The sequence below is a fragment of the Phalacrocorax aristotelis genome, unplaced genomic scaffold (genome assembly GCF_949628215.1).
Source record: "Phalacrocorax aristotelis unplaced genomic scaffold, bGulAri2.1 scaffold_91, whole genome shotgun sequence".
Lineage (NCBI taxonomy): Eukaryota > Metazoa > Chordata > Aves > Suliformes > Phalacrocoracidae > Phalacrocorax > Phalacrocorax aristotelis.
This window is the reverse complement of record NW_027441321.1, coordinates 235,496-255,499: the sequence shown is the minus strand read 5'-3', so window position 1 is coordinate 255,499 and position 20,004 is coordinate 235,496. Positions and strand designations below refer to the sequence as shown.

The window sequence follows — 20,004 nt, the reverse complement described above, 5'->3', positions numbered from 1 at the left end:
AATTTTTGAGGTTAATGGGTTTTCTTTATTACAGCTCAAAATAGTTCATTGTCACACTGTACTAAATTGCTAGCCTTCCATGTCTCTGTTGGGGGGAAATACACACACGCACCCCCAGCAGTGGGTTGTTGATTGATTTTTGTTCACATCTGCACAAACACATTTCTTATCCCGTGAAGTAGTTCTCTTTATTCCAGAGGACAACGCCCGTGCCGTTATTCCTCAGAAGGAAACAAACCCATCTGCTTCTCATAATTTGCACTTGTATTTCCAGATTTCCTGGTTATTTAAAAACCTAAATACTTTGGTATGTGCCACAAGACTTGGATCAACATGCTGTCTTCAGGTTATGCCATGCACGTGGGGTGAGTCTTTTATACAAGCACCAGATCAAATTCACCCCCTGCTGATCGAGTATTTGACAAAATGTTTTTTCGTTAGCGATAACGAAGAGCTGACCTGGTACATCCATCAGTTAACTCACAAAGTGTAAGATGAGCTCAATGAGCGTGACATTTGGAGCTAGCTTAAAAAGAAGGCTGGCAGTCACCTAACGGCTCAGAAATCTTTCAATAATTTTATTGACTTGTTCTTTGCCGCTAAATACTGTAGCTTCATTCTGAAAAGCTACTCTCAACGTTGCCTAAAGGCTGATGCTTTCCTACAGCACTCTCAGGCTAGCTTAACCCCTGAGCTTAAGGAGCAAAGGGATAGGAAACCAAGTCACGCCATCAAGTATCGCTAATAGTCGTGCTGTAACCAAAGTGATGAAATTAATCAACCAGGGATGTTGTTATATTCTGGGGACATGGAGTGTACGAGTCAGCGTATCTGTCGATCTGTGTTTTAGTCCCTCGGCAATCATTAATGTGACCGAAACAACAGACAATGTGCTGCTGTCAGAAAAGGATGACAAAATGTGGTTTTGTGTAGCGGGCTGAGAAAACCGGCCAGGACCGCCAAGATTAAGGGCCAAGTAGGTAAGAGGTGATTCCGGCAGGGGGAGATCTGGACGCGGGGAGTTTTAGGTTGCTGGGAGGTGTGAAGGTCTGCATGTGGGATCAAGTCAGCTCAGCCCTTTACGGTTTTGAACTGCTTTTCATTTGGAGGAAAACTAAAAGCTTATAACACTGGGAAGCCCTTTACAGCACGAAATCAAAGGGCTATTGAGACACTCCTGCCTGAAGGACTTCAAGGTTTGCAGCTTTCCCTTGGGCGGGAGGTTTTGAGGTTTCCCCATTATTAACCTCTGGTGCGGCACACTGCCGTGGGGCTGGGGAGCACAGATCCGATTAAGCGCAGACTTGCTGATGCCACGTTGTCACCGCGGTGGCCACCGTAAGAGAGCCCCGGATGTAGTGCTGTGCAGCAGAAGCTACATCCCTGGACTGTGTCTCAGCCGCTTTCTTACTATACAGATATCTGTGTACGTAGCGTAGTGAAGCCTGCGCAACACAGCTGCATTTCTTTGAGGACTGCTGTGCCATAAGCCACATCTTAGCCCCAAAGTTTTCCTTCCCCCTCAAGCGCGGAGCGTGCACTGCCCTTCATGCAGGGATACTCTCACTGCCAATGTGTTTGTTCTCCTTTTCCCCTTTATAACCATTCCCTTCCCGGAGCTTTCTATTTGCTGACGCCCTTAATATCCAGAGGCGTCAGGGATGAAAACCAAAGCCCTGCCGGCAGCTCAGGGAGGGTGAGCGGCTGCCCTTTTCCAAGCAAGCGGCTGAAATACAGCACGGTCAGCGGCGCTCTCAGTGTCCAGGCCTGTCACTGTCACGCTCCCACAGCACCTCCACCTGCCCAGACCCCGCTGGGGGCTCAGCCACCGAGAGCAGCTGTCCTGGGAAGAGACTGGGGGGGCCTCGCAGGCCCTGGGGGTGTTGGCATGGCCCAGGCCCCTCTCTGCCTTCATCCCCTCTCCACATAGAAGTGACATTTGATATCCAACTATGTGCTCAGGAAGCTGAACTGTAAATCCGACAGCACCCCCTGCACAAACGCTGGGCTAAAACCAGGTCTGAAGGCACCTACGATGCCGAAATGCCATCAGATTCTTTGTTATGCGCTGACTTCTTTTCCTTACCCTCCTACAGAGCTTATCAGTTTACTGCTTGCCCCTCTTTTGGCTGTTTACCTGGTGAGCTTGTTAAAAAAAGAAAAAAAGGTGCTCTTTCTCTGCAGCCGAGCTGAGTGTCCAGGTGCCCCCTTCCAACATGCTCACAGCTCGGGCTGCCAAGTGCCGTGGGTATGATTTAGATCCCTGGATGTGTGAAGCTTAGTCCTGTGGTGAACGTGGTACTTGTGGTGCGCTTACCCCTAAAGCATCTGCCCCTTGGCTTGAAGGACCAGGGGGTTTCTGTAATATCAAAAGCAGAAAACCCTGTGAGATTGAGCTGAGTAAAGCCTTTAGTAAACTTAGTAGTTAAAATGTGACTCCTTCTGCAAGGCGATACCTCCCATGAAATGCGACGTTTTCAGGCCCCCAGGATTCTTTATGGCTACCCTGCAAGTCTGTTGATGGAAACATTTTTGTATTTTTACTGCTTACATTTGCACCAGAATAAAAATTTGCATGAGGCGAAGAGAGAAGCAAATCCATTTTTCTGTCCTAGCCTGCTCCAGCTCCTTCGCTCAATGGCCGAAGAGCAGCTTGAAGCCAACGCCACATGCTGAGGAATTCAGAGCTGCTGTAACTGCGTTGGTTTCATAGTCAAATTGTAATCTATGGCTCTGCTTCAGCTGCAAAGTGAGGGTCACCTCTCGGTGTCTGATTCCCGTCAGGGATCAGCTCGGGCCTCCTAGGTTTGGATCACAGGATTAGGTTCCGACCGCTCTGGTTTGAATTACTTCTTGCTTGATAATGATGCAGTCACGGCACCCCAGTGCCTTTGTGCTGGAACGGGATCCTCCGTGATCCATCTTGCACCAACCCAGAAATGGTTGTGCCTTAGGGGCATAAGCAGGCTTATGGTCGCTGACCTGGCTGGGCTGAGGGCAGGTGTCGAGGGCTAATTCTCCTCTATTAAACTGGGGTAAAGGATGAATAAACCATTCAGTGTCAGAAGTGAGCTTGTGTCACTCAAATGAGCCTGAAGACCATCAGGCCCAAGAACGACACCTCCAACACGCCCCACATTCCTCCCTGGGGAGACTCGTGAGCCTGAACCTTTCTTTGCGTCATTAGCCTACGGTGAAACAAAATTCTCCAGCCCGTGGCAGGGTTCCCTGTCGTCACTGGTGGAACAAACTGCCGCAGCTGGTAGGTAGAGTGAGGAAAGAGGGATTTCAGCTTTCGTGCTCAGTCTTTGGTGCTGCTGCCCAGAGAGTAACTCCAGCAGGGAGCTAGCGGTGGGTTCATTTATTTTAGCTATTGCAACCTGCGCGTGCTGTGCGGCCTTCCCCCTTGTTTCCTTCAGCCCACGGAGGCTGCCTTTGGGCCCCCCAGAGCCACCTGAGCAATCGGGTTTATCCCCATTCCTGCTCCTTGTATCCCGTCCGTGCTGGGTCCCACAGGGGTTGTGGACAGACTCACAGAAATCATGAAACGGAGATCCAGAGGCTGAACCGTGCACTTTTCAGCACACGCTCCTCGCTGCCAGATCAGCCCCCCGTGCACCACTGGGTGTTGCGGTGACCCCCCCCAGAGGTGTGTGCTGGTTGTTGTGACGCACCTGGAGGGGGGGCCGTGTTTTGGTCGCTACAGGTTCAAAGCCACCCTTGCAGGTCAGCCAGAGCCCTGACTGTCGTGTGCCCGGCTGCCTGGCTGCAGTACGGCCTGCCTGGCTGCAGGCAAGGCTTCCCCCGGGCAAGGAGGAGCTCTGGGCATGTGGAACCGTCAGCAGGGCAAATAGAAGATCTGTTGATTTTTTGAAATGGCCTTCCGTCCTCTGACGCCTGCTCTTATTTACTCATTTCCATTTCTTTCTCCCGTTGCAGAATACTTGAGGAACGAGAGCGCCTTTCTGGGAGAGCTGGTGTTTGGGAGCGCAGACACCATTGAACTTTCCTGTGACAGCCACGGCTCTTCTGTGCCTGTTTTCTGGTTTAAAGACGGTATCGGGATTGCACCTCCTAGCAGAGCTCGTACTGGGCAGAAGCTGTTGAAGATCATCAGTGTGTCAAACGATGGCTTGGGGCTGTACAGCTGCAAGGCGAGGCATTCCGGCCAGGTCCTGGGAAACTTTACAGCCAGAGGTACAGGTGCGTGCAGAAATACAGCGCGGTTGGGACTGGTATTTTCCTTTTGTTCTTTAAATTTTGCCCCTCCACACGCTCAGTACAGCTGGTGCTTTGCGGGGTTCATCCGTACTGGGCAGGCCTCTGCCTCCCTGGTGACTGCTGGCAGTGATTAGACTGACAGAACCAACCAGCCGAAGCTTGCTTGCGTGTCCACGGCCAATGTTAAAGCGTGACGGTGAGACTGAGAGCGCCTGAGACACGGTGCTGGTCAGATTAAAGCCCAAACGCCCCCTAACACTCAACTAGAGGCAGTGCTACGTGGGCCTTTGAAGTCTTTTGTGAGTGGGTGAGCTGTGGCTCAGGGAGGTTGAGCGAGTGACTTTTTCTGCTCTATGTGACCAATCAGTGGCAAAATTGCATGTAAAAGCTGGAGGTTCCTGAAAAGTATTTCCCTGTTGCAGGCGATGAATGTCTTCCCTCCATCCTGGTTATCACAAATTGCTAGTTTGTTTTGGCGGCAGCTTCTCTGTAAGCTGTGTCCATCTCAAATATGTGCTTCATCAGAGGCGCTTATTGGGATTCCTACGTTGCAAAGGAGTGCGGTGTCAGCAAAGCACGTGCTGTCGTTTGCTTGGCCATATTGTCCGTGGTGAGGCCAGCGGGACAGAACAGCTCCAGGCTGTCCGAGGCTGGATCAGTACCCAGGGAGTGTCAGAAGCATCTGTTGTCCCCAGGTAGCTAACCACTGCCACTGAGATCATCCCCGTGATCTCAGGCTGCTGCATGGGTAGAAGGATCCACATGGCTGTGAGCAGATGGGAAGCCTCCTGATGGCACAGATTCAAAGCCTGATTTTTCAGAACAAGTAACCCATTGTGGATGTAAGCTTTTAAATTCTGTCCTTTGCTTTTGTGCTGTTGGTGTTTTTCAGGCATCCCCGAACAGTAGGTCCTTGCCTCCAAAAGTTGAGTTCCCTGAAAAAGTAAGGGGCTCTCTCTGAAAACCGAACACAGAGGTGTTTGTGATTGTAAATCCCATCCACTCCATAAAGGGCTTTCTCTTTTGTGTCAGAAAATTTGTGTGAGTGAGGGAATCAAACCAATCATAATAAATGAAAGCTTGTTTCAGCAAGAGATTTGGAGAGAGAGAGTTTTGGAGGAAGAATGGTGACAAGCCTCTGCTGGTGTGGTGGTGTTTTACTGGGGTGGGGGAGAGAATACTTCAGTTGGTCGGAGCGAGTCCCCAAAAGCGTGGGCCTGTTGCGTGTGCTGCCAACGTTTCTGCAGCTCCCCTCGTCGGGCGGCTGTTTGCAAGGAGTGTGTTTGAGCACTGGGGGCTCAGCAGGCGCCGGGCCCTGGCCCTGGGCAGCCTGCTCTGGGTGACCCTGCGTGCGCAGGGGCTGGACCAGCTGCCTCCAGGGATTCCGGAAGGCCTTTCTCTCCCTTGTGACTCCGTGACTCTGGAAGTGGTGCTGCGAGGGGCCAGCGCTGTGGGAGCGCTGGGAACGTTGTCTTCCCTGGGCTCTGCCTCCGTCGGGACGGCTGCATGTGCGCTCTGCCCTGAGACACTCGGCGCCTGCGCCCGTCTGTCCAGGTACGCCAAGCAGCGTGCAACAGAGCACACTTTCAGGAGTGACTTGAGGAGCTTTTGCTAGCTTGGCCGCGTTAGAGAGGGACTGCAGCTCCTGCATGCAAGAGAAGTCGTGTTGGAGAATAACCATGGGAGTCCTAAGTTCCCAGGGTGAAGGAGAATGGTCATTTTGGCCGCTTGTGCCCGGCCCACTGTGGGATAGGATCCAGCTGGGAGGCTGGATTCTGGTTTACTCCTGACCATGGAGTAAGCCTGTGGCGATTTACACTAATCTGACCGCTGACAGAAATAGGAATGTGGTTGTAGTCGGTGTTTTCAAAGAGAGCAGAAACGCAGTTAGTGTTGGACATGTCTCTTAAAGGAGAGGCTTCACGCCTTTAACCGGTCTCTCTCTCTCTTTTCCCACTGCTTTGATTTCCCAGTCATCCTTGGTTTAACTTAGCAGAATGATGCAAGTACAACATCCTGGTAACCAGATCAGTATATATATTGCTCATAATTTATTATAGGTTTTACCTCCCTGGTTCCATATTGCCAAGCAAATGCGTAGAAAAAAAAATGTTTCAAATGCCCGTTGGCTCACTCAGGGAACCTGGGCGCGCCTGATGCGCTGGCAGTTTCACATGCTTTTGTACGCTGTTAATAACGGCAGCATGACTAGCTTTAAAGTCACCTGAAGGGTCCAGATATCGGAGGGTTCCTTACCTGATGGTTCTTGCCAGTGGCAGTGGTCGGAGAAGCACATCTGATGTGCGCTGTAGACAGGACTGCTCTGTGTCAGGGTGTGAGCTTTCCACCAGGGACGAAGGATTTCTGGCTTGGTGGGGAGTTTGGGGCGGTGAGTGGTTTGCTTTTAAACTCCGGTCTCCCCAGTTAATTTAAATCCTTAAAGCGTGACTTCCAGTTTGGCCACACAAAGGTCTGTGCTCTTGGCCTGTCGTGGGAGGCAGCGGCAAAGGCAGGGTGACTCGGGGCGGCTCACGGCTCACGGCAGGTGAGGAGGTTTCCTGACTGCTCTTAGCTGCCCTGCTGCAAGAGGCTTGCTCACTCTTTTTCTTAAAACTACCTTGCTACTAGTAGAACATATTCTATGAGTGATCATGAAGCACTTCCATCAAAACGTTGCCCTGCACCTAGTGCGGGACTCTGACGGCCGCGTCCCGTGTGTCACGCGCTCGTGCTTTTCATGCTGGCAGAAGGTACTGGAACATGTTCTCAAAGAGTTCCCGTGCCTGGGACTGGAAGTGCAGCCGATTCCACTGCCCGGCCTTCAGAGCATAACCTTTCTCCACAGCAGGCCCATCTGTGTAACTTGTATTTCCTTGTCAGCGCTGCCCTTGAATGCCCTTGTGTTGCTCCCCGAGCCCGGGCTTCAGAGCGAGCTGTGACCTCCTGTGCTGGGAGGGACACAGGTTCCCAGTGCGCGCTGGCAGGAGCGATCGTAGCCCTTTGTTTGCAGGAGAACACGTACGGCACAGACACCGCAACACGCCGTGTGAGCCCGTGTAAGCGCTGGCTGTACTGCTCCGTAGCACGGGGTAAGGGCTCGCGCTGACGCCTGCCTTGGCCAGCAGGTGGGACACCCAGGCACAGCGAGCTGCGTTTCATGTCTCCCTTTTGAGACGCCGTGAAGAAAGCAGTGCCATTTGAACGGGGTGATTAAATCTGCCTTGCCTTCGGGAGGCGTTTTCAGGAACCATTTCAGAACCTGCAAAACACAGTTACTTGAAGGAGTTTGTCTTTCCCCGTGTCGGGAATAGAGAAAGATTGATAAGACCTGAAGAGAAACCAGAGTGTATCTCTTATTAAGGCGCCTGTTTAACCTTGTAAATCACTTCAGCTTTTCAGTTTTTCCACAAGAAAATCTCTCTTGATGTACGGAACCGTGAACTCTTTGTGGAGCACCTCCAGAAGTGTGGGAAGTGTCTGAAAGGGCTAGAAATGTTTGTGAAATCCTGCAGAGGTGTGATAAGGGCAGGGAATAGGAAGGAAAGGACTGGAATGAGGACTATGAGGCTTTAATTGTATAAAAAAAATCTGTGCTGTGTTATGTTTCCATCATAAGCGTATGGAAAATTGCTGTGTAACTGATGAGCTATGAAAGTCTGTGTTGCTTGTAATGTGAAAATATCAAGAGTACGTTTTGTGGAAGAGTTTAGAGAATGAAGGTCCTTACGAATGTTGTTCAAAATACACATGCCAAAAGTGAACAAGACACAAACGATGCATGAAATCTACTAGAAGTCAATGGAAAATTAAGAATGAAGTATGAAATCAAGGAAAGGGACAAATGGAAACTTCTCCCTATTACTGAGAAGCTTTTGAAAAGATGATTTTTCTCAGATCACATCGTACTAACCTGTGTGAGTAGACTTGACTTCAGCGTCCTGGGCTTGTTTCTCCCTGTTATTTATCCTGTCAATACCCCTGCGTCCCTTTTTGTTGGTGACCTCGTAGGCATCAGAAAGGCAGAGGATTCTCCCTTTGCTCTGCTGTGAGATCCAAATCTGCCCTGAGCGCTGTTTTGTTCAGGAGAAGAGCTGCAGGAGGTGGACGAGAGATTGTTCACGGCAAAGTGATGAAACTTCTGTCAATCTCAGAAATGTCTCTGGCTGTCAGGAGTCTCTTTTTGCATTTTTGTCTTTATTTAGAGTGAAGAATGCGAGACCTCGCGGCTCAGGTAATGAGCAGCCTGCTGCAGTTTCCCAAGATGACCATTCAGGCTCTTGGGGAAGATGGGACCAGCCGAGGGTCTGTGCTGCACGGGCAGTTCTGCAGAGGTGAGCCTTTTCCTTGCAACTGGCCCTTGCTGTGAAGTTGTTACTGCCTGGAGGTGACCTGAGGCACGGGGTCACAGCATCAGCTGTGTCAGGTTGGTGCTGCTCAGGTGCCTCAGGTTTTGAGAGAACAGAAAGGGTGAGCTATGAAAAAACTAGGAAAATGCTAATATCACAACATTAGTGTAGTTAAACTTTGAAATGACAACAGCCTGCGCCAATCTTGAGCTGTTAAAATAACAGGCGCAAGTCAGTGACCCCTCCTCAATTTCTGATTGAATGAAGGGCAGTTGTCAAAAAAGTCCGAGTGTTGTTTTGGGCCGTATTTATTGGTACCATCATAACATCGCCTGCAGAAAGAGTTCCCCCCCAGTGTTACAGCAGGAAACGGCCCTGCTTTTTTGTTGCTAGCCTGAATACAAACAGAAGGAAGAGGAAAGCCCTGTTAGGCGCTGCAGCCGGGTTTGCAAAGCATTTAATAGGATGCAGAGGAGTGTCCCGTGAGAGGTGCTGAGAGTGGCTGAGCAGATGAGGTAGCTGACTTTGTAGGTGATGGGAAGGTAGCGCCGGGTGCCTGCCTGGGTGTCCGGGCATCTGCTGAGACCACGTAGAATCCCTCTATGTGACTGTAAGTGCAGTAACTGAGTTAATACTCCCTTTGTGTTGGAAGTAGTTCAGTGAAACTAAATGTGCTAAATTCTCTCTGTGATCAGCGTGTGTGAAAGTTGAAATTGGCTCCCGCAGTGCCCATTTTAAGGTAACTCCTTGTTGAAGTCCAAATCCCTGCCCAAAGTAGGCTTGTGTCAAGCAAAGTTAGTAAAGTAGGAAAGAATTGGCTGAGATTTGCTCTGTTTGAAGTACGCTTTAGGAGTTGTATTCCCACAGGTGTTCAGATGTTTTCTAGCAAACCCAAGCTGAATATGGTATAAAGACGAGAGATCAACATATTGTAATCCTTATCCCAAACAAGCAGAACTCTTCAGTGCAGGAATGACAAGCACAAATGCAAAATCATAAGGTGGTTCATTTGAAGATGTATTGCTTGAGGGTTCAGTGGGTGATTTTCAATGACTGACCAGAATTCGGTAAGTCTGTCTCCCTCTGTGAGGCACCTCTGTTGAAGCAAAGGGGCAGTGACTGTGATTTTCCAGTTGTTTTCAATCGTCTCTTGGGAGTTGGCTTTAGCCAGCTTTCCCTGCTCTTCCAGGGAGAGGTGGCCTGGCCTGGCTGGCGTGTGGCCCTCAGCTGGAGGTCGTGAGCGCTGTGCCGGGGGAGCGGCTCTCTGCACACCGTTTCAGTGGAGCCCGTGAGCAGCCTCCCACCATCCGCGTGGTGAAGGAGGTCTCCTGGCAGACGGGAACGGGGCTGCTGGTTGGCTTGAGAGAAGCAGAGGGAAGTGTCCTGTGCCTGTATGACCCGGGGACATCGAGCGTGGTTACAGCAGTTGTTCTGCCAGGAAGGGTAGGTGCTTTTTAATGGGGGAAACGCTGTCAGGTGCTGCATAACGCTGTTTCAGGAGCAGCTTTGGAGCGTCTCTTTGTTAGGAAGTCTATTTTCTCTATTGCGTCACCACACTGTCGCTGCAGGGTGTCCAGTGGAGAGCACCTTGGTGTGAAATGGTGGGGTTAATGGTACCATTATCCTTTCAGTTTGCTGATAGTAAAACAAGTTTTCTGGTTTTACGTTAGAGCACGTAGTTACCTAATTCTCCACTTTGACTAGAAGGCCTTGAAAAGTACCTTTTGTTGGCCAGAGTGAAAAAGAACCTCTCCCCACCCCCCACCCCCCCCTTTAAAGTGCCTGTAACATACATGTCCTGAATGGTTTGTTTCTGTCATAAATACTGTCTTGAAAGTATCTGAGACTTCCGTGGCTGTGCTGTAAAAGACTTAGGCACATTCCCACGAGTGTGGGACCAGCAAGCAGGTGACTTTAGAGCAAAACACATTTTTCTGTTGGCTTAGGATGGGAAACACAACCTTCACTGAGTTCTCTGGCAGGTTGACTTTCAGCCTGAAGCCCTTGAATCTCTGCTTATTGAATACGGTGCTCGTGCCGGTGGGAGACTCTGGTGTGATGTTCCTAATTGTCCCCGTCTTCTCTAACCCGTAAACTCCAATGATGGCCTCTCCCCTCGGCTCCTTATCTGAGTGTAGGCAAGAGTCACCTTAAGTTAATGGAACATCGAGATTCACTCTATTTTTACCACCTTAGAATCTGCAACAAATCAATACTTAGGTATTACTCGGCTTTCCAGCGCGTGATTTGGTTTGACTCGCTGGGATCCCGGCGGGGTTTTGTTTGTCTGTAGTGCTACGGGGTGATTGCTGGCAGTGAGCGTTTGTGTGGTGGTGATTTCTAACGAGCTGAGCTGGGTTAGTGCTCCGCTGTGTGAGTTTGCCCCTCATCCTGATAAATCTCAGCGTTTGAGATGGAAAGGCAAGCTGTGCGCTGACATGAGCGTATCATCCATGAGTACATGATGTTTGTGCTGGGAATGGGAAAAGGAAAGGTAGAGAAGGATCGTGTCACATCTTGAATCTGTGTCTACAGAAGTGATTTGCAATCAAATGTAGTCGTAACTCTCCGTTGTCTGAGGGAGTTTTTCTACAGCACCGAAAAGCGGTTCACTGTTGAAGGGGTGAATATGAAGAAGCCTTGGTGGGGAAAGTTGGCTGTTGTGTCATAAAGGTTATGAACTTTGGAATAAAGCCTAGGCTTCTCTGAATTTTGGCTCTTGTGCCCTGGTGAGTGCTCTGGAGTACAAGCATGCTTGGTCTGTTGCTTTCATTTCGCTCCCCACTTGTTGCTGTTGTGAGAGGGGTGAGACCAGCATGGACAGGGCACAGGTATTGCTCGCGGGGCTGTGAACTTCCCAGCTGAGAGTGGGAGTCAGGGTCAGCAAAACCAGGTAGATAAATCTGGCATGTGGCCACCGCCCCTATGTTTTGAGTTTCTTTGGTAACTCCTCCTTCCGCATTTATACATTACCTGACCGGGGTTTTTAATCTGCCGGAATGTTTCTCTGATTTTCACACTGATTCTTTTAAAAAGTGAGATGCGGATCTGGTCTGAACATCACTCTCTGCAGTTTTTGTCACAACTGTTTTAAGGCTTTAATGGGCGCCTTAATTTCAGGACTGTTTTCCTTGTGGGTGTATCTTCTGTGGGCAACTAAGTTGTACAGGTTAACACTGACAGAGAGTGACTCTGGTGCAAGGTGTGGAGCCATTGGTGCCTTAATCCAGGGTATTTAGAGTGACTGTCCGACTGCCTTTTAGTGTAAGAGTAGGTGTGTGGTCATGCAGAGAGTAAACGAGTGAGATTAAAAAAACAAACTCACAAGCTTAGCAGGAATTGGCAGGGGCATTTAGTTTTGGCTTTGGTTGGCTATTTTTTTGTGGGAGCATCTCCAGATCTCCAGTTGCCCTCTGGAGACGCAGGGGACGCGCAGCAGGAAACGGAAACTGATACTGGAGTATTATTTGAATCGGCTTCTTGTAAAAGCAGCTCTGAATTGAAAACATTAGTGATATTAAATTGGTTTATACCGGTTGCATGTTTCAGAGCTATGGAATGGTATTTTCCCCACTCTTCCTGGTTTGCACGAGGCAGAAGGGCAGCATTCAGAGTGAGGGAGCTGAGACAGGCTTTCTGCGTTCATTCCCAGAAGGAGTTGGCAGCAGCCTAGGAGAACATGCAAAGCCAGTGCCGAGCCTTAGTGCAGGAGCCTTCACGTGCTGGTGTCTCTGCTGGAGCAGTCAGGGCTGTCCCGGGAGGGGCTGCAGGTGCTGAAAGGTCTGTCTTCATGAGGGCCTTGTACTAAAGCTGCTGGCAGGCGGCTCCGCGTGTTACAGAGCAGCGTGCGCTTCTCCTCAGCCGGAGTTGGCTTTTGTCGACCAAGCTGCTGGGCTTTTTGCCGTTGTTTAGGCCGGCTTTTTAAGTCTGTGTTCACATGCACGGAGGTGCTGGTGTGCGTTTAAAACTCTTCTGCTTTCCCTGGTTGCCCTTTTGATTCTGCCCGAGGACTGGTGTAAATGTTACTAAGCTATTCTGTCCCTTGCCCACTTTGTCCAAATACTCCCTTCCCAGGGCACTGGGGTGTCTCCCACGCAACTTGGCCGCTGCCGCGTCTCACTTAGAGCCGTGATTTGCCGCGACAGCTGTTTGGCAAAGAAGGCGTAGGCTGTATCCCAGGGCTGCTGGGCTGGGAGCAGTGGGAGGGCGAGAGTGAGTTTGGTCTTTCGTCCTTAGGTCCCTTAAATGTGGTAAAGTTTCTTGCATATGAGCGATTTTCTATGTTTTCTTTGAGTTAATGGTTTCTAAGTAGGAAATGGAAATTGGTAAGCTGTAATGGTAGAATGCGCCATTGCAGTTGGAGTGAACTCAGTGAAATAACTGTAGGAAATCCAGTAAATGCAAGGCAGTAATGGATTTCTGCACAGGGCTTTTTTTTCTGTGTTTTTTTTTGTTTGTTTTTTTCTTGATGTAATGGTAAACAATGCTGTGTTTTTAAGTCTTACAATCCTGTGTTTACTTTCTTGTTTGTGATGGGCTAATTCTGGCTTCACGTTTGAGTGATTTCTCTTTCGCTTGTCAAACAGGTTAAATACTAACTTGTAGGTTTCCTGTAGGTAACTGCTATAGAGCCCAGAACTAGTCCCGGAGGCGGCAGCGTGAGCCCTCAGCACCTACCCCAGGCTCTGTGGTGGCTCGCTGGAGCGGCAGCGGTGGCGACAGGTGTTGGTCATCTACTTGTGGTGGAGCTCTGTTTGGGTGATCCATCCTGCAGCCAGAGGGAAAAGGAGGCATCGGGTAAGCGGCAGTTTCTAAACTTGAATTGAAAAGGAAGAAAACTTGTGTCTTTTGAATCAACAACACGCATCCCACTTGGAAGCTACTGGTGCGCAGACGTTTCTGACTGCTGATTACAGCTGGCAGTTTGACACCATCTGGTCCTGAATGGATTAAAATGGGAGCGGCCTCATACCCCTCCTAATGTCACAGACGCCCCCTCCCACCAGGGTCCCTCTGTCACTGTGACTCTCGCCAGTGAGGGGTAGGAATTTGAGCCTCCGAGTCGGTGCAGCTGCCGGATAGGAAGGTGTGTCGGACGTGCCCTCTTTCTTGGGAACATTCTTCTGCTTCTGTTCATTGACTTGGGGCAAAGTTTAGGCTTGTTTTTTGAAGTAAATATGCCTTATCAAAATCGCTGCGTTTGGATGAAAGAAACCTCTAATCTGCGTATTCGGATTGCATTCACTGTTCTGGCGCTTACAAGAGTGGCCTCAGGAGTTAATGCCACTTCAGGTAACTTCATCATGAGGCCCAAACTCCTGATGTGCAGGGTCCAGGAAGAATTTGCCTATGAAGGTTGCGCTTTTACCTGGTTTTGAAATAGGAGAGAGAATACCTGTGCAGTGCGAGAGCTCTTATGTTCTCTGAGCACATGCAAAATGGAAAGAGCAAAGCAAGTGTTTCACAAATGGGTATTTTGCCGGGGACGGTAGGATTAGATTATACATGTTGTCACGTCCGTGTTTCAGATGCAACCTAAGTGGCATAACACCTTCATTTAGCGTGTGGTTTTGTGCGTGCAGGTCTAACAGTTGCCGCTAGAATTGCTGCTGGAGTTCCACTAAGAAGAGAAATGGTGACCGGGGAAGGGAGACATCTCTGCTTTCAACTGCAAAGCCCTTCAGGAACAGCAATATCGACCCTGCGCTACATCAGCAGAAGCAACCAGCTCGCCGTGGGTTTTTCCGACGGCTCCCTGTCACTGTGGGATCTGAAAACTCTGCAGCGGGAGTAAGTCGCCCTTTGCACTGGGTCACGCCTGGAGGTGCAGGGCTCTCCAGGCTTTGCTTGAGGAGGAAGTCTGTTAATTTAAAGAGCCCTTTTTCAGGGACGGAACTGTGCAGTGTAATCTTGGCCTGTTTAGGAATCCCCTTGTGAAGTAACCACTGAGTCAGACATGGATTCAGTGGGCCGCCTTCTCCCCAGCGGGCTGGGGTTGTTTGCCTTATTGTGCCCGTGGGCTGAGGAACTGCGGAAAGGTCGCTTCTTTGGGGTCTGTCAGGCAGTTACGATGTGAGAGAGCTGCCTCTGTAAGGCAGTTTGTTCTGTCAGTAGTAGTCAGTGACAGCAGGAAATGGGTGTGTTTCAATGAAAGAGGTTTTAGACGTTATTTCTCAGAACCAGCTCCTGCAATGAGGGCATACGTTGAAAGGCTGAAGTAGGTTAATGATGGGGTTTTGGTGATAAGACTCTTTAAGACTCTTTAAGACTTGTTTTTTAGGTAAAAAACGAGTGAGACACGAAAGATCAAGAGCTGCTCGGTGCCTGAAAAGACATTCTCTCCCACATTTCAGCCTTGACCAAAAGAGGGGACTGACCCATGCCAAGGCTGCGCTGCCTGTGAATGAAAGTCTGCTTGGAAGACTTGGAGATGAGGATAAGGGTCACGTCAGTTGGTAAGCAACAGAGAAATTAGAGAGATGATTACAAATCTGCCAAAGAGCAATCTGGCTTGAAATATTTGACCCAATTCAGAGAAGGATTCAGTGAAGCAAATCTGCAGTGACTCAGCGGGAACTACTGGAGGCATAAATAGAGAGTGGAGAGAAAGTGAGGTGGCAAGACTAGATTGTGAAGGGGCAAGGAAGGTTCCGAAGTCTGGAGGAGAAATGCTTTCCATAGCCCAAGTAAAGAAACAAGATACTACTTGTGTTTGGCGCTGTTTTCAGCTTGTGCAGAAGAGACGCTGCATTTTCAGTTCAATATTGAAGCAGGCGACAACAGTAGGAACAATCTTTAGCCTGGCAGCTGAAGGAATCCTTCCTGCTCCTCCTCCGCAGGCAGAGGAGGAGATAAAGCCAGGTTATTGCACGTGATGGACAGTCATTTCCTCACCTCGTGGCTGTTGCATCAAAAGCAGTCGCTTCCTTGGCTCCCTTGTTTGAGACGGGAGCGTGACCTTCTGTGCTTTGAGGAGAAGCACGTCAGGGGCTCTTTGCTCAGAAGATGCTTCTCCCCTTCTACAAACAGCAGGGCCAGTCGCTCACCTGCTTTCTTTGTCTTTGGTTTTGTTTTTTTTTTTAAACCTGCAGGCACCACTCGCAGCTTGAAGGAGGAAGGATTCCTGTCTGCGCTGTTACTTTCCAAGAGCCTGAGAATGGTCCTCGCAATTGTTGCTCCTTGTGGGCTCTTCAGTCGACGCAAGAAAGGTGAATAAAAACTTACTCTAAGCCGCTGAATTTTTTTTTAGTATTTGCTCACATAGAGTTGAGACAGGTGTATTTGTTTGGTTTATTTGGCTGTGCAGGAGATTCTCTCAGGTATGGAAGGAGCCTGGAGAGCAGGTCTTACGAGGAGAGGTTGAGGCAACCGGCGTTGTTTGGCCTGGAGAAGAGGAGGCTGAGGGGAGACGTTATCGCTCCCTGTAACTACCTGAAAGGAGGTTGTAGTGAGGTGGGGGTTGGCCTCTTCTCCCAGGTCACTAGCGATAGAATGAGAGGAAAGGGCTTCAGCTCTGTCAGGGGAGGTTTCGATGGGATATTGGGAAAAATGTCTTCCCTGCAAGAGTGGTCAGGCATTGGAAGAGGCTGCCCAGGGAGGTGGGGGACTCACCATCCCTGGAGGTATTTAAAAGACATGTAGACGTGGCACTTGAGGGCATGATTTAGGAGACGTGGTATTGTTGGGTTCACGGTTGCACTTGCTGATCCTGGAAGGCTTTTCCAACCTTAATGGTTCTGTGATTCTCTGTTTCTATGATCATTTCAGCTGGAAGAAGTACCAGAACCAGCTGCAATGGGCTACTCCTTAACAGTGCACGTCTGTGCCTGCCTGTGCTTTGCCCTTCTGAAGGATTGCCACGGCATTAGAACACACTGTTTGAAGCGCCTAAAACTGAAACCTATTAGACCGTAACTGTTTCACTTCTTTTCTGTCATTTTAGAAAATGACAACTTAATGTTTGGGGTGTCGTAACTGCTTCATGTCTTTGTAGTCTGGAAAGCTGCTTGATCTTGGCTTCGCCCTTTCCATGCAAACATTGCAGAGTTCTGTTTGTTCTGTCCCCTTCATGCACCCCTGATGGCAAACTTCTCTGCACCCCGTGTGCCGTGGGTATAAGCAGGGCACGTTGCTGAGAATAGTTAATTGGGACTCAGTAAGTTGAGACTATAAAGCAGAGGCATGTGACTAAAGATCAGAGTTAGCCTTTGGTAAGTTGTCATGTCAGAGGGAAAATTTCCTGTGCTCCTCCCAGCAACAAGCAGCCCAGCCTGTGATGCCCGAGTGAGGGCACAGTTAGAAACAAGCACTTACTGTTGGTGGTTGGGATGTTGAAAGCAGGTGGGATTCTCCTTTTCTTTTGTCTGCTACGTTTAGGAGGAGCAGTTAGAGGCGGTCTTGTCAGCTGCTGCCCAGACAGGTTCTGTAGGGCTTCTGACCGGCTGCATTAAGCTTTGGACATCTAAAGGTAACACTTCTTATGTGGTTTTTGTGTTGCATATTTTTTTAGTTTGGAATTCTTGATTCATTTCTTTGTTGTTCTCTCTTTTTAGAGAGCAGCCAAGTTCTGCTGCTAATGTAGAGTTTGCCCTTGACTGGACATGGAGCAAAGTGATCTATACAAAAGGCGCATTTGACCAAATCTGTGAGTACTAGTGCAGCCGTGCTGCAAACCTAGAGTCATTCTTTCCAGCTGAGCTCATTCAGTGATCTGCTCGTAGATGGTCTTGCCCGCAGATCTGGAAGTGCACTTTGCGACTCTGAACTTGCTCTGCAGGCTGACGATTTCATACTTGCTCTTGAAAAGGTGTTGTGCTGTTTGACGGCTCCTGCAGCTCCACTGACCCGCAGAGGTTACAGGCTCTTCAGCGCCGCCAGTTGCTTTTGAGCAACCTTAGCAGAGTCTTAAACTGTTTTCTAACAGCAGCCCACGAGCTGTCTGGAAAAGGTTTGTCACAGTATTTCTAACTCTGTGGTATGTTTTATTAAGATTTGGGATGATGCTGGGACTGTAATTGTGGAAAGAGGAGCTGCTGTTGGTTTTGCTGATTGGCAGAAAGTCAGATGTAGCGGGGAGAAGGGGCTTAAATGGGAGGGGTTGGGGCTGCCACTTAACGCGCGTTGAGTTCAGGCAAGAGTTTGTTGCGGGGCTGGTGCGAGTGGGTGGGGAGGCTGCGTTCAGCAAGGAGCTGTGCAAGCACCCGGCTTGAAATTACAGCAGCGGGATGTGGCACTGTGACAAATACTCCCTTTGATTGTCAGCTAGCAGTGCGTAATTGCATGCAAATATTGGATTGGAAATGACTAAAAAAGGAAAGGAAGCACGAATGAGTGACATGTGAAGTGAGTTGCATGAATTTCTGTGACTGTTTCTATTACAAATTGTTCTTGGCATATTGAGGAGAAAAGGGAATATCCCTTTGCTAGAGTAAAAATCTCTGCTCTGTGAAAAACAGATGTTTTATTCATGAGTGGATTGAACAGAACAGACTTTACTTTGTTTTATTTAGCCTTTAGTGAATCTGCTTCTTTGTAGGGGTGGCTTATGACTGTGGGTTTTTTCTTCAGAGAAGGAAGTGACACGGAGTGAAAAATGCACAGGCAAAGATTTCTACCGTGTTATTTTTCTACTTTCGCTTTAGTGCAATGAGGGGAGTTTTGCAAAAAAGAAAAGAAATTGCATACCAACAGTCCTCTTAAGCGTTTTTTACCTGTTTTGCAGACTTGACAAAGAAGCTGGCAGAAACCAGCCTCACAGCTTTGTATGCACGAGTGGTCCTCTGGTTCTGTTGGTCCCGTCTCCTGCCCGAGGGCTCAGGTAAGCATAAACCGTCCTGCATTTGTAGCAGTAAGTGGCTCCTATGAACACCTGCTTAGCCATGGTTCTGTCAGTGCTTCATCAATACCAAGTCGTGCCGGTTCAGTGACAGCAGATGCTGAAGTTCTGCTGCTGAAATGGAGGTTTGACTGGTTTTTTTCAACTACGCCGTGTAGAATGATGCCAACAGTTTCTTTCCGGGGTGTTTCTCAGAAACAGCACTAAGCCTCTGAGTGAAGGAGTTGCTCGTGCCCACAGCTTGAAATACTTGGGATTTTAAACAAGTAACTCCTAAAGCACCAACACGGGAATGCTTGATTTTACAGTAAAAGCTGTACGTTTTGAACTTGTTACTGATTGTTTGAGGAAAAAATACACCTTGGAAATAGTTCATCATTTGGATGGGTTATAAATTCTATTGTCAGCCTTAATTGTCTTACGCATGCTCACGTGACGTGTTTAAAAACCCATTCCCTTTGAGAATTGGGTTTTCTTACAGTGAACCTCAGCTGACGCTACGTGTTCTGGATGCGACCTCAGCTGTAAACTTGAAATGGCACTTGGGACAAGAAGGAGTTGACTCTTGGGTCGTAGGTCTCTTTTAGCAAAGGCAGAAAGAGGCTTGGCTTCTTTCAAAGTCAGAGGCTGGCCTGTGCTTTTGATGCTCAGCTTGTGTGTTCTTCTGTCTTTTTCAGTCAAAAGCTGTAGGTTGAAAATGTGATGTGACTCCTTTAACTTACATCTTACTTATTGCCTGTAGGTGATGATATGCGTTTCTCTAGACCTTTCTACAATTATCCTCTGATTCAGAGCTACTACGCGGGTCATTGACAGAAACTGGAGCATTTATCAAGGTAAGACGTGCAGGAAAGCTCTAGAACAGTTCCACTGCAAATTCAGAAGCGGCAGCGAGTGGCTTTTCCATCAACAGCTGCATTTGCTACGCTTCATGCATTTGCCGGCAACAGCCTTGACTTCAGTGATGCGCGTGTTCTGCAGAACACAGAGGTTACTTTCCTGGGTTAAAACGTTGATATATACCTCTGCTTAGTGCCCTTGGTTGGTATCATCGTTTCTTTGAAGCGCACGTAATTCACTGGCTATTCTGTGTGATTTGTGACTACTGGAAAAGGGCATGTGATGAGGACAGGATCAGCCACGGCCAGGTCAGCAAGGCACGGCCTTTGCAGAGCAATTGTTCTGGACACAGAAGAAAGCATGTTTTAAAAACCAAAAATAATCTCTCTCCTTGACGAGTAGTAGATGGCGATAAGGGGATTGGCCCAAATCTCCTACTCCCAAGCACCGCGGTGTCCTTGAAGGAGATGGGCAGAGGTCCACGCAGCTGGCACAGCCAGCGCTCTCCTGGCGACTGGATAAAAGTGCCTTCCTCACGGGAACTCCCTTTCCTGGACTGGCTCCCTGGCATACAGGTGATGTGCCTTGGGTTAGGTGAGAGCAGATTTTAATTTGGCACCTGTACTGTAACTAAAGCAAGTCCTAAAGAAGCTCAGGCTGTGGCACCGTGAACAAGGTGCTGCAGGAGGAGTCCAGGTGGAAGCTGCTCTATGTCAGGCGTTGGCTTTCAAGCTCCTCTTCCTGAGGTTCCTTCTGAGGTAA

The 20,004-nt window shown here is 49.0% G+C and overlaps 1 long non-coding RNA gene across 1 annotated transcript; it reads left to right on the top strand.

Moving 5' to 3' along the window:
• Positions 1 to 289: 289 nt before the first annotated feature.
• Positions 290 to 4,088, top strand: LOC142051353 (uncharacterized). The gene is made up of 3 exons (XR_012658433.1): positions 290 to 365; positions 851 to 980; positions 3,940 to 4,088. It is a non-coding gene; the product is annotated as an uncharacterized LOC142051353 (long non-coding RNA).
• Positions 4,089 to 20,004: the final 15,916 nt, after the last annotated feature.